A 12,663-nucleotide genomic window follows, 5' to 3' on the forward strand; every position below is an offset into this window, starting at 1 on the left:
CAGAAGTGTCCTTTCCTTGTCGCTATGACGCACAGTCAATATTGGCGCAAGAAAGGCAAAATATACGAGCGGTGAGAGTCACTCAAGCCCGGGATAGAGCTGCGGTGACGCTGCGCGGACGCTTTTCATCCGGCTGCTTCAATCCGGTGGCCCTGCCAGTGGGTTCGCCGGGCGATAGCGTTCCAGCGGCATTTTTCACCCACAGATAGCAGTGCGGGCGTCCTTCACCAGGCGTCAGTCACAGCGGCAGATTGTCGCCGCTTATCTCGTCCCGCTGAAGCGATCGCTTGCCATGCCGTCCGCTTTCTCGAACCAGCGAAAGGAACTGAGCATTTAACCCGTGAGTATTCCTTTCGTTCTGTCTTGCCTCAGGTCTGCGAGTACACCTTCTTGACAACCGTCAGAATTACCATCGAGGATCGTTATGGGCGCGTACGAAGGCGAGCTGGCCCTTGAGGACGTTCTCGAACAAGACTTGCTCGTGCAAACCACGGGTTGTTTTCGCGCCCCCTTCGGATGGGGAGGTTCCGTTGCATCGGCGTCGCTCGTTGTTTCAACGCGCTTGAGTCACGCGGGCGCTTTGCTGTTTTTGTCACCTTATAGGTTAACAAGATGTACTTTCGAATAAATCATTTACTTGCTTAGTTTTTCTCGAACTGCTGCCGCGGTAAATGCACAGCATTCTGCTGAGTATTGTTCGTCGTCTTCGAGCTAGCCGTTTCGGATCACAGCGCTTCAGGTTGTCATTTTGAGACGAAGCTGAGTTTCTAGGCCTGGGTGCCCGAGACAAGTCTAGAAGGCGAAGCACAAAACGGGAATGGCAGGATCAAAGAACGAACTCTGTGTAATTTTGTGCTTAGTGCCGATTTTGTAGCGCATAACTTAGTTCACATTGTGTCAGTGCCATAAGTCGCCTGAATTTACCGTTCCACGCTTATCGACGTTGATGATTGCAGGCCTACATTTTTGTTCTTTTGTGTGGCTTCGGTGGCCACGTTCCCTTTGAAACAGAATCCAAGAACACCTTTACTGTGTGTTATCAGACCACGTTAAAAAACCTCACGAAGTCGAAATTATTGCGCAGCCAGTCATCCAGTGCGGCACAACCTCATAGACCAGGCGTAACTATGGGTCAAGCACCATCATTGCAATAAATGACGCAGCATTCTTTCTTCCACCACTGTAGCATACCGCACTTCGTTGACTTTTGGACGAGTGTTTCAAACCTGACAAAAACTCATTTCATGCAACGTCTAAAATTGTGCCGTGCTCGGCTTTTTCTTTGTTTTTTTTTCTTAAACCTGACGTTGCCCTGTACAATATATGAACAACTGCAATAAACTACTCTGAAAGATGTATGCGGTGCAGTGTAAAGTACAAACGATAAAGTGTGATCTCCATTGTCTGATTTTGCCCGGACTCTGCAGCATATATCCTACTGCAATACGTAAAAATGGTGGCATGTGCCTAGGGTTTCTGTGCAAAAACATTTAGCTGTCGACCACTGTTGTGGTTAGGTTTTCACGCGGCTCTGTGTTCGAAACGCGTCTGTTTTCTCGTCGCACTATGTGCGACACATACTTTCAAAGAATTCCGCCGCTGGATCAAAAATGTACATTCCTTGTTCAGATGCGTCCCCGTTCTTTGAACGCTGCTGATGGTAGCGTTACTCGATTGTCGTAGTTGTGGATTAAATCTTGCGGACGTAGTGTCCGCAAGATTGCGCAATGTTGCGGACGTAGTGTAGGCTTAACGAGCCCCATAGGTCGTTAGTCAACTGCAACGAAGTAGTCGCACACGCTTGATTAGTGGTGACCATAAAAGCGGGGCTGTCATCGTCATGGCGCTTCGGCGAAGTAGCGCTGTCGCAATCCCCCTCTTGAAGTCGCAGGACAATGTGTATTTCACTCGCAATCGGGGTGAAAGTGCAGTCACAGAAACATCCGCGCTCCTGATGGTCGCAACGAAGATTAGGAAGGTATGGTCCTCCCCAACTACGCACAATCAGCAGTCGTGAAATTGGAAGTTCAACACCCTGCTTGCTGCCTGCAACTTTTCTATATATAAGTGTGTTCGAGATCGCACGTGACCCCTAAAGGTGAACTCGGGCTATCGTTGAACTCACCCGCCGATGCAGCCCTGTGGCTATAGATGGCCTTGCGTTGCTGAGCTCGAGGTCGCGGGTTCGATCCCGGCCGCGGCAGACGCACTTCGAGGGGGGCAAAATGTAAAAACACGCTCGTCTACTTAGAAAACCCAAAGTGGTCGCAATTAATCCGGAGTCCATCACTACGGCATCCCTCATAACTTACGGTGCAGTTTCAGGACGTTAAATTTTTATATAATAATGGAAAATTTTTATTCGAGGTGCAGCGGCGGTAAACTAGCTTGTAAGAGAATCCCCTGTGACCATGCCAAAATATATATGCTAATGAAAACTGCGCTTGTAGTATACTCAAGTACGAGGCGTTCTCATGTACTTGTCAAATAATGTTATCTCCTCCATGCTGTTTTGTTTAACGATACAAGACTCAATAAACACAGAGTGCTGTAGAGGCCCAGAGGTTAGACATGTTTAACATGTATCGCATACGCACGTGTTAGAAATGTACCATCGACACCCACTGAGACGCGAACATTAAAACATAAATCAGAATTAACACATCCAAAAATTCAGCTAGACGTGAAATGCGTTCTGAAAAATTGAGCAGCAAGAGTTTACTTCAGAGGAAAAATTAGGTAACTCCACACATGTTAGTGAGCTATGGATCCATATATAAACGACACTCTAGTCCCTTGGGAATTATTTTGTACTTTGTTTATGCTGATGTGTAAATTTCAATAATCGTGGAATGAATGAATGAAACCGTTTATTCCACATTAACATGTGCCGAAGACGCTGCGGTGGAAGAATAATCGTGGAAATATTCATATTGTTGTCGCAACGCCTTGAGCATTTGAAGGCGCAGCTCTGTGTACATTTAACGCAGTTTCGATTTTGAAACTTCACAATCTATTTTCCCAATTCACGCTTGCTTCGAGTTATGGGCAGGAGATTGATTGATTGATTGATTGATTGATTGATTGATTGATTGATTGATTGATTGATTGATTGATTGATTGATTGATTGATTGATTGATTGATTGATTGTGCTTCCGGTTTATTAAAGAAGCAGCTGCAGGAAATGAAATCAGCCGAATCAGTTGCTTTCAAACACAAACTTGGAGATAGTTCATAAAATCGCAGAATTCATTTGTGCAACTCCTTGACGCAGTAGGGGACTCTTCACTTTCCGTAAATGGCCTGTCATTCAGTCCATTCAAGGCACACTGGAGAGTCTCACGTTGATTATTGAAGCGAGACTTCACACTTGCACTTAGCGCACATTGGTGAATCCGCCATTCCAATACGATAGCTGTAGGAGTTGGTGAATGCTACTCCTACCCACAGCCGACACAGCAGTGTTGCGTCACGTCGTGGCGCAGAAAGCAGTTCGGGCGCTTTTTCACTACCTGAAGGCAACAGACTTAAGTGCCCGACTATAGACATCCTACACCTAAGTTCTCTCTCTCCCCCCTATCTCTCTCACTCCCCATTCCCCTCCCCACGTGTAGGGTAGCAAACTGGACTCAGTCTGGTTAACCTCCCTGCCTTTCCTTCTTCCCTTCTCTCTCTTCACTTTGTCTCGATGCACGTTTTCTGACCGTAAGATAGGCACAGCCGTCCGAAAATCTGGTCCTGCATATCAATGCTTTTATATCCGACGTATGCTACCTACCATGCACTCATCCATTGAATTGGCACGTAATTAACGGGAACTCCCCGAAGCAGCTTGGTGCCTTTAGAAACAATTAAGTGTCCTTCTAGTGACGCTGTCCTTGTGTTGCATTAAAGAAGCTGCATCTTCTTTACTGCCCCCACCGTTAGCGACGGGAATTTCGTTGCAATTGACCATCGATAAACCCTGGACGTCACTTTTCCGTGCAGTTTACTGTTCGGAGCACCCACTCCTTAGCGAGCGCCGACATTTTAAAGCTGCACCGAGATAACGCGAGTCCGACAGTGAGATACACCGGCTGATAATGGACAAGGACGGCTATAGAACAATAGAAGACCGCAAAGGCAACTGGAATGCGATAAAGTCGCGGCTGACGTTGCCGTTAAGCGTTAAGAATTTTCTGGCTAACGTAGTACGTTCCTTCATAGAAATTTGTCATGAACTCAATTCACAGCGAATTGCCTTCAGTGTTTACCAGTCCTGTGGTTTTTATCAGTATTCCTTCTCTTTCAATAAAAATGACCGCTATAGCTACATCACTATAGTACAGTCGGCGTCAGAATTTTACAGGCGCCGGTTATATATAGTAAATATAAGCTTCCGCACAAGTTACTGCAAACTGTGGCCAGACTTCGAGAGAAATCGGCATTCTTTTAACCCTCTGTACCGTTTATCGTCTGGCGCCGATAATAGCCAGTAGGCGTGCAGATTAAAATTCGTCATGGAAGCATAACTGGCAAAAGCATAGCAGTCATTTTTTTTTATAACTCATCGCATTCATGCAGGATACAGGCCTCGGCGAAGGAAGGAAGGAAGGAAAAAGTGGAGAAGGAAGGCAGGGAGGTTAACCAGTTTAGCCTAACCGGTTTGCTACCCTACACATGGGAGCGAGATGGGGGGGGGGGTGAAAGGCCTCAGCGAGACTCTCTAAATAACTATTGTGGTAGTGCGATTTACACTTGTGTATGTGATGCGTTTTGTTTTGTTTTTTATTTCATCCCTCACCACTTGATCTGGAGTAGCTTGCCAAGCCTGTCGCTAGATCTCACCAGATATCATTAAACTTTTCTATATATCTCTCTCTCTCTCACTTTTTTTATGTCGAAGTGGTAACCTTAGATTAAACATGAACGAAACAGCAAATTTGAAGCTATAAAATTCATGAAATGTTCGGCGGATGTATCACGAGCACCAAACCAAGGAAGAAAATGAAAATTCCCAATATATAAGGCCTTACAGATAACGTTGGAGAAGTGAGGGGGAAAGGTAACACTAGACCTAAATTGGCGATACAATCAGCAACGAATAAAATGCTTCTGCAATAGAGTCGTCAACGAACATCTAACTTGGATTAATACGCCAACGGACTCCGTAGGGCCATGAGACATATTGACACGTGTGCTTATATTTAACAGGCGACCACGTTTCGCCGCCTAACAAATGTTATCGCACAGCGCGGGACTCGTCTGCATGTATCCGAAGTTTCTGGAAAGTTATCGATGCTTCTATCCGCTGTCTGTTGTCGCCGAACCTTGTGTGATCTGATTTCATCGCGTGACTCGAACGTTGTAGAACTTTGTGGAAGGCATGCGGGTCCCAACGATTAGTCTGGAACGTTCGATGACTGCTGTATAAAAGCCGACGCACTTGACCCGCTGGGCAGATTTTCGACTATCGCCGACCGTGTTCGCCGCTATCGTTGTGCTATAAGTGTAGCCTGTTTTTGTGGGCACAGGTTCGCCTAATAAAAGTTAGTTTTGTCTTTCACGGTATTTGCTACTGTGTTCTTCAACGTCACCACCACGTGACAATATGAATACAACCATGTGGCTTCATAGTAAAGGCACTAGATACTTTTTGGTATAGTAGCTTTGAGCTTCAGTAAGAAAATTCGTGTGTACGTGCTTGTGTGTGCTTAGGTTTTTTTTCCTTTTTTATCCTTTTTTCTTTCTCACCTATTGCATCCCCTTGCCCCTCCCCAATACAGGGTAGCCAACCGGAGATAATCTCTGGTTAACCTCCCTGTCTTTCCTTTGCCTCTCTCTCTCTCTCTCTCTCTCTCTCTCTCTCTCTCTCTCTCTCTCTATTATGAACTGCCTTATTAAGCAACGGTGTAAAGAGCTGCAGTGTTATGTTTCTTTATATATCACTGTTATTCAAAAAAAGAAAGAGGGAGTAGGAGCGGGGGTTAGTTCGATAGCAAGATGTGACATTTCTGGCGATTCTCTTCCTGACGAACTTTTGCAGATTGCGCGGTGTATTAAAACAAATGTATTAAGATGAAACATTCGATGAAATTAAAGTTTTAACTTTCAAGCCGTGACACCTCGAACTGAGTTAGTGTGGTTAAATAGAAGCGCGCTTCAGATTGATTGATTGATAAACCCTTCTTTTCCGGCTATGGTGTTGGGCTGCTGAGCACGAGGTCGCGGGATCGAATCCCGGGCACGGCGGCCGCATCTCGATGGGGGCGAAATGCGAAAACACCCGTGTGCTTAGATTTCGGTGCACGTTAAAGAACCCCAGGTGGTCGAAATTTCTGGAGTCCTCCACTACGGCGTGCCTCATAATCAGAAAGTGGTTTTGGCACGTAAAACCCCATAATTTAATTTTTAAACCCCTCTTTTCCGTCATATAATCGTCCTAATTGTGTGTGTGTGTGTGTGTGTGTGTGTGTGTGTGTGTGTGTGTGTGTGTGTGTGTGTGTGTGTGTGTGTGTGTGTGTGTGTGTGTGTGTGTGTGTGTGTGTGTGTGTGTGTGTGTGTGTTTGTGCGCGCGCGCGTGTGCAGCGCTAGACATTAGCGAATGGGTACATTCGCTTTGATTCGATCCTTATGGACATTATCTCATTTACGCGTGCACTGAAGTGCACACCCGCCGTTAACACAAAGGACACATGCTACAAAAATTATAATAAGGGTTGTTTTCTTGGGGCAAATGAAAGGCTAAGTCAAGATTTAGTACTTACAATGACTCTGCTGAGTGTATCAATGGCTGTCACACAGTACGGATAGATCTGTCTGTATTATATGTACAGACAGTTCTTATGTGCACTCTATGCCACCTACATGTGCACCCAAGTGTACCAGGCAACACACAGTGCACACCCAGTTAACATCCTGCCGTGAACATAAAGGACACATCCTAGAGGCATAATAAAGGTCACTTCTTCGAGGTATACGTTAGGATTAGTAAACACATGGTACACACAAAGTTGGCGTCCCGGAAGTCACGCAAAGGACAAGAAATCATAAAGGTCACATAGGGCACCAGAAGGAAACATAAAGGAAATGGCCATTTTCATAGGGGAAGCAGCCGGCGCCACCAACAGGCGCGAACGTTGCTTTAAAGACACACTAAAAATCAGCACTAAATTAAGTTGCACTAGTTAAATGATCTTCCAAAACTATATTTTCATTCATTTGACGGAATTGGTTACCAGTAGAGGAAATGAGAGCAAAACTTGCCTTTCTGGAAGCTTGCGCCGAAATCTCAACGCTGGTATACACTATTGTGACGTCACGAATTCCAATAAGTTTTCTCAATTATGTGCTGTATTATAAAAGTCACTATAAATTGTGTCTTTTGTCCAGAAAGAGTGCAAATGCTTTCTTTTTCGATGAATTATTGTTGGGGGCGAAATGCGAGAACGCTCGTGTACTTAGGCGCACGTTAAAGAACCCCAGGTGATAAAAATTACTCCGAAGCCCACCGTACACTTCGGCGTGCCTCATAATGAGATCGTGGTTCTGGCACGTAAAATCCCAGAATTTCATTTCATTATATTTCTATAAACTAACCTAAAATAAGCCTAGAGGAGCTGGTGCAGGATGGATGGATGCTATGAGCGTCCCCTTTGGAATGAGGCGGCGGGTTGCGCCACCAAGTTCTTGTTATTACATTGTCTGATGCTCTGCCTATCTTTCAAAAAAGAAAAAAAAAGCGAATTCTCATCACCAAACCTTCTGAACCCCTATTGGGAACATTGTTTTTGTACGCCTCCGTTGTTTGTCGTTTCCATACATGTTTGCTTTCCCCCTGCTCTCGCTGAACCCAAGTCCTTCAAGGAGCTCGGAGGTGCCGAAATCGAACGCTGGGCAGATATCTTTACATTCTAATAAAACGCGTTCCATCGTTTCCTTAGCTTTACCGCAGCAAGCACATGCTTCTTCCTTGTTGTATCTCGCTTTATAAGTGCGCGTTTTAAGGCATCCTGATCTCGCTTCGAAAAGTAAAGAGCTTTCCTTTGAGTTATCCTAAATTGTTTCTTTCCTGATTTCGTTTTTTTTTCCTCTTATGTAGTTACTCATAGCAGATTCCTGTTCCATTGCCGTCACCCATGAGATTGTCTCAGCCTCTCTGACTTTCCGCTTGATGTTCTTTGTTGCCATGTTTCTCAACACACCGGTCGCATACTTGCTGGTAAGCTTCCTAGTTCTTTTCCTCCATTGCGAATCAATGTTCTTCCTGTACTAATAATAAATACCTGAGCACTCTCCCAGACCACTTATTTTCTTCCGTATTCCTCAGTCGTTCTTAATAATCAATTTTACCCTGAACTTCCCTCACTTCAAAACTTCTCCAGCCCATATCACCCTGCACAGCTTCATTTATAGTCTTCCCGTGAGCGCCCAATGGGAGATGTCCCACTGACCTTTGGTCAGCCATTTGCAATGCGCTCATCTCATCACCGTCATTCTCGCAACTTACTTCCCTATTCGTCTCGCACAAACATTTTTAACCATTCATTTTTTCCATGCACAATTCAGGAGCGGAATGCCTTGCGCTGCTAGTGTTGTTTTTATCAGATACGGTCACCGCATTTGAGCATTCTGTGTCCGCCTTTTAAATATGGTCTCGCGTCTGTTGTACCTCGTTATAATAATGCTTCTACCTTGTTATTGTAATGTGTTCACGCATTCTTGTTCTATACGGGTGTCATCTTGGGTTTGATATGTTTGGACAGTGAAAAACTAATATTGTCTGTAAAAAATCCCACCTCCTTGGTCTTATTTAATACCGCGCAGTATACCTGTTAATAAAAAAAAATAAAATCGAGTCATGCTTGTACCCATGACTTCAAGCAAACAACCGCATTTAGGAAATTCAGGTTGGAGTCGGCACCTATATCTTTCTTTTGTTGCGAACTTTCTAGTTTATCAAGTCTCCTCACGGTATTCGCTATAGCGGAAACACGCTTTTTTAATACAGCCGTATACTTTACATTCATACGCATTGTCTTAAGCACTGACAATTCTGCGTAAATTTTGGCACTTTTCGGCACTTCATCATACATTTCACAGCTCCATTGCACTCAAGAAAAATGAGAGGTTGTTCGTCCTTAGAAAAGACAGCAGCTGGCGCATGTTCGGACGAAGCAGGTCAATAGGGCTTCGTTCCGCGACACTGTTTTGCCATATGACGCAGATCGCACTCATAGCACCCGACGCGTGGCTATCTGCTTTAAGCGCTTTTTATCCGGGCGGTTGTTTGTATTTGACACGCGTTCTGACCTCGTGCCCTATATCCGCACTGACATTGTTCTCGCAGGTACACTATGAGAGAGAGAGAGAGAGAGAGAGAGAGCAAAGGAAATACAGGAAGGTTAATCAGAGGTTATCTCCGGTTGGCTACCCTGTACTGGGGGAGGGGCAAAGGGATGCGTATGAAAAGCAGGTGCGTGCTTGTCAGATCAAAGCGCACTTTCACGCGTTCGCCCGGGATATCAGACGTGCTGGGCTTACTCGTGGGTCTAACTCTGCAGCATTCGGTATAGCGAGTGAGTGCATCGTCTCCTAATTATGAGCGATGTCGCGCTCTAAGGAACATTGCTCCATTCGCGTTGAGTGCGTGCAAGGTGCTTCCATGAACACCGAGAAGAAAAAAAAAGCAGTTTAACTTACAGTTTGCTTTAACTATTGCGCGGGTGCGATATGCACATTTTCAATGTGATATAGCTTCAACAATTAGTGACCTCTCTGTATCACTCGACGGTGTTCTTAATTTAGTGTTAAAACTCGACAGTAGGAAGTCCTGTGGTCCTGACGGCATTTGCAGTGCTTTCCTTGTTCGTTACTTCCTTTGGACTAGTCGTTGTATTAGTTATTTTTAACGAATCATTAACAACTGCATTTGTTCCTTCTTCGTGGCGACGTGCTAAAATTCTACTTTTGCAGAAATCTGGTAATAAGCAGATGTTAACTAATTACGAACCGATTTCCCTAACTTGTCACTCATGCCAACTACTCGAACATATGATTTACAAACATATTATGGATTGCCTAGAATTCAGTAATATACTAAGTGATTGCCAACATGGTTTCCGTCGTGGTGTTAGCACCGTAACTCAGCTGGTTGAATTCACGCATGACATTGACTAGACCTTGGTATACATGTTGACATAATTTTCATAGATCTGTCCAAATCGTTCGATACTGCGGTTCACCATGAACTACTATTTAAACTCAACCTAATCCTAAATAATCCTGAACTCGTAGACTGGATTGCCAGTTATCTGTGTGAAGGTTCCCAATGTGTGCGCTATAATGCATCTAACTCCCCTATTTAGGCAGGTAACCAAGGGGGCCCCGGGGGGGGCCCGGCCCCCCCCCCCTTTACGGCCACGCCATCACTCCTCACACACATTCCTAAAGCGCCGCCAAATCAATGTTGAGACTTTAAAGCTATTTGGCGGTCAACGTTTTGCTGCCTTTTTCACTCCTTTTTGATTGGCGGTAGTTAACAGCATCTCCTGGGATGTGAAGACAAGTTTTTTCATAGATTCGGCGCCCGTGAGATTAACTCGAGATGCGTTCAGTTGTCACCACGTATTCAACGGTTACGCGCATTGCTGTTGCTTCTTTAGTTCAGCGTTCTTTGTTTAGACTGATCCAGGGACCAGGAAAGGGATTCGGTTCGTAGTCAGCTGGTCTGTATGCACGAGAAACGAGTTGCGGCCGAAGAAAACGCCAGTTGCGTTTAACTTGTCCTTGTGCTTCATTATTTCCTCGAGTGACGGCTCGCCGCGATGGTGGCGGATCCTCGGAACCATATACCTGCAATATAGGTTAGATATGGTGGAAAATAAAATAATGCGAAACAGCGTCCATCATCAAACTCTGCAATAACCCTTAAGAAGAAGCTTTAGGTCGGGCCAAACTCGGACGCGGCCAATTCAAATACATATAAAACGCAAAAACGCTTTTTTGTGATAACCCCTGGACCGATTTTATTAAAATGTGTTGCATTTCAGAGAAAAAGGTAAATTATAGGGACTGTTTGAAGCGAAATTTCTATTTATGGCCTGAATTTCCTGAAAGAGATTTTCAAAAATTCGAAAGTTCGAAAAAGATAGACGCACGAAGCTTATAAATTAATAGCTCTGCATGAAATCAGATACTGCAGTTCTGTAAACGGCACCCATAGATCATTCAAAGCGAACAAATCTGATTCATCAATTGATGTCTTATGTGAATTTGTTGCGTTGTGTACAAGGGTTCAGCAAAAGCTGTATTTCCGTACCACTACATTCTTTAGATTCATGTGTAACAATAAATGTTGTCCCCTATAGATGAAACATCAAATGCAATTCACATAATTGCGATATTATTTTTCCTTGCTCACTTAGAGAGTTGTAAACTTGACAGTTTCGTTTGCTGAAGTTTCTGATTCTTTTACGATCTTTTATTAAAAATTGACGATCTAAATCAGAAATTAGAAAACAGCAGTCACTAGATTTTAAGTATATCTTTTAAATGTAACAAACCTAGTCAAATTTGGTGCCGTGGTTGCCGAGAAAGCGAATTCTCCTTTTACATGTGTTTAGATAGGAGCACCCGAGCTAAAGCTTCCTCTTAAACCCATAAGCAATATGACTGTCACCCATTACCTCGTCTTGTTTTTCCCTAATTGTACACCACTTTTCGTGCAAAACTAGCAACTGGAAACAAGAGTCGCAAGGAGTTGAGAAATTAAGCGATCTCCTAAGGGAGAGAGCCAAGGCAAGAGCCAAAAAAGGAAGAAAAAGCAAATATAAACACATTTAGCCGTTGTTTATGAAAAACTTTATGGATCAACAACTATTTATTTAAAAAGGAAGTAGAGAAAACGCCACCGGATGTGGAAAACAATTCCGTGTGTTTTGAATGACGCTTCTACAGTTATCAGTCGAGCCGTCTGACGTAGCCACTTCTCTGCTGTGCCTATGTATAGTTCTTTTTCTAACCTTCCGCGGTGGGCGCAGTACGTCTATAACCGCAGCGTCATGCGCTCTACACGGTTATACGGGACTGGCGGCCCCGCATTTTTACTCAACTTCCCAAATAACAATACGAGTCGGTTGAGGCACTTGGTAGAGCAGTAAACGAGGGATTCAAAAGAACTGTAATTGTTCCGCAAATGTATATTTCTCTATAATTCTTCCAGAGCTAATACAAAAAACGCTGCTATCGTCGGATACAACTCAAGTCTGCAGTCAAGCCCCTCACACGCCCTCATAACCACCAGCCACTGCTCCTCCGCGAGACTGCAAATAATTCGTACTTCAAGCTTTTCTTGTTACCCAAATCAGGCGGTAGCCACAGAAATAAAATTATTAGAGCGTAAATTTATACGTTTTCTCTCGCCTATTATAGTGGAATGGCGAATGCCTAATTCTTTAGTCAACTGAAATAATATGTTTGCTTCGCTGCAACTATGCAGTATATTCATAGTGAAATATTTAGCGCGCACAACTGACAAGGACAGAGTGAAGGGGGACACACGAGTGCTTCGCTCTGTCCTTGTCAATTGTGCGCGCTAAATAATGTACTATGAATTCGTACCAACTAGCAGTTCTGCTGCTATGCAGTATATTGTCAAGTTGCACTTCAGTTGGCAGTGAAGT

General features: G+C 44.3%; 1 protein-coding gene across 1 annotated transcript in view; it reads left to right on the forward strand.

The window, feature by feature from the left end:
- Positions 1-222: 222 nt before the first annotated feature.
- Rab32 (RAS oncogene family member Rab32) overlaps positions 223-12,663 on the forward strand; it is a 36,060-nt gene continuing 23,619 nt past the window's right edge. The window contains exon 1 of the mRNA XM_075689459.1: positions 223-340. The gene's annotated coding sequence lies outside the window, so the exon portion shown is untranslated. The remainder of the gene's footprint in view (positions 341-12,663) is intronic.

This window comes from Dermacentor variabilis, chromosome 4 (genome assembly GCF_050947875.1).
Source record: "Dermacentor variabilis isolate Ectoservices chromosome 4, ASM5094787v1, whole genome shotgun sequence".
NCBI classification, from domain to species: Eukaryota; Metazoa; Arthropoda; class Arachnida; order Ixodida; family Ixodidae; genus Dermacentor; species Dermacentor variabilis.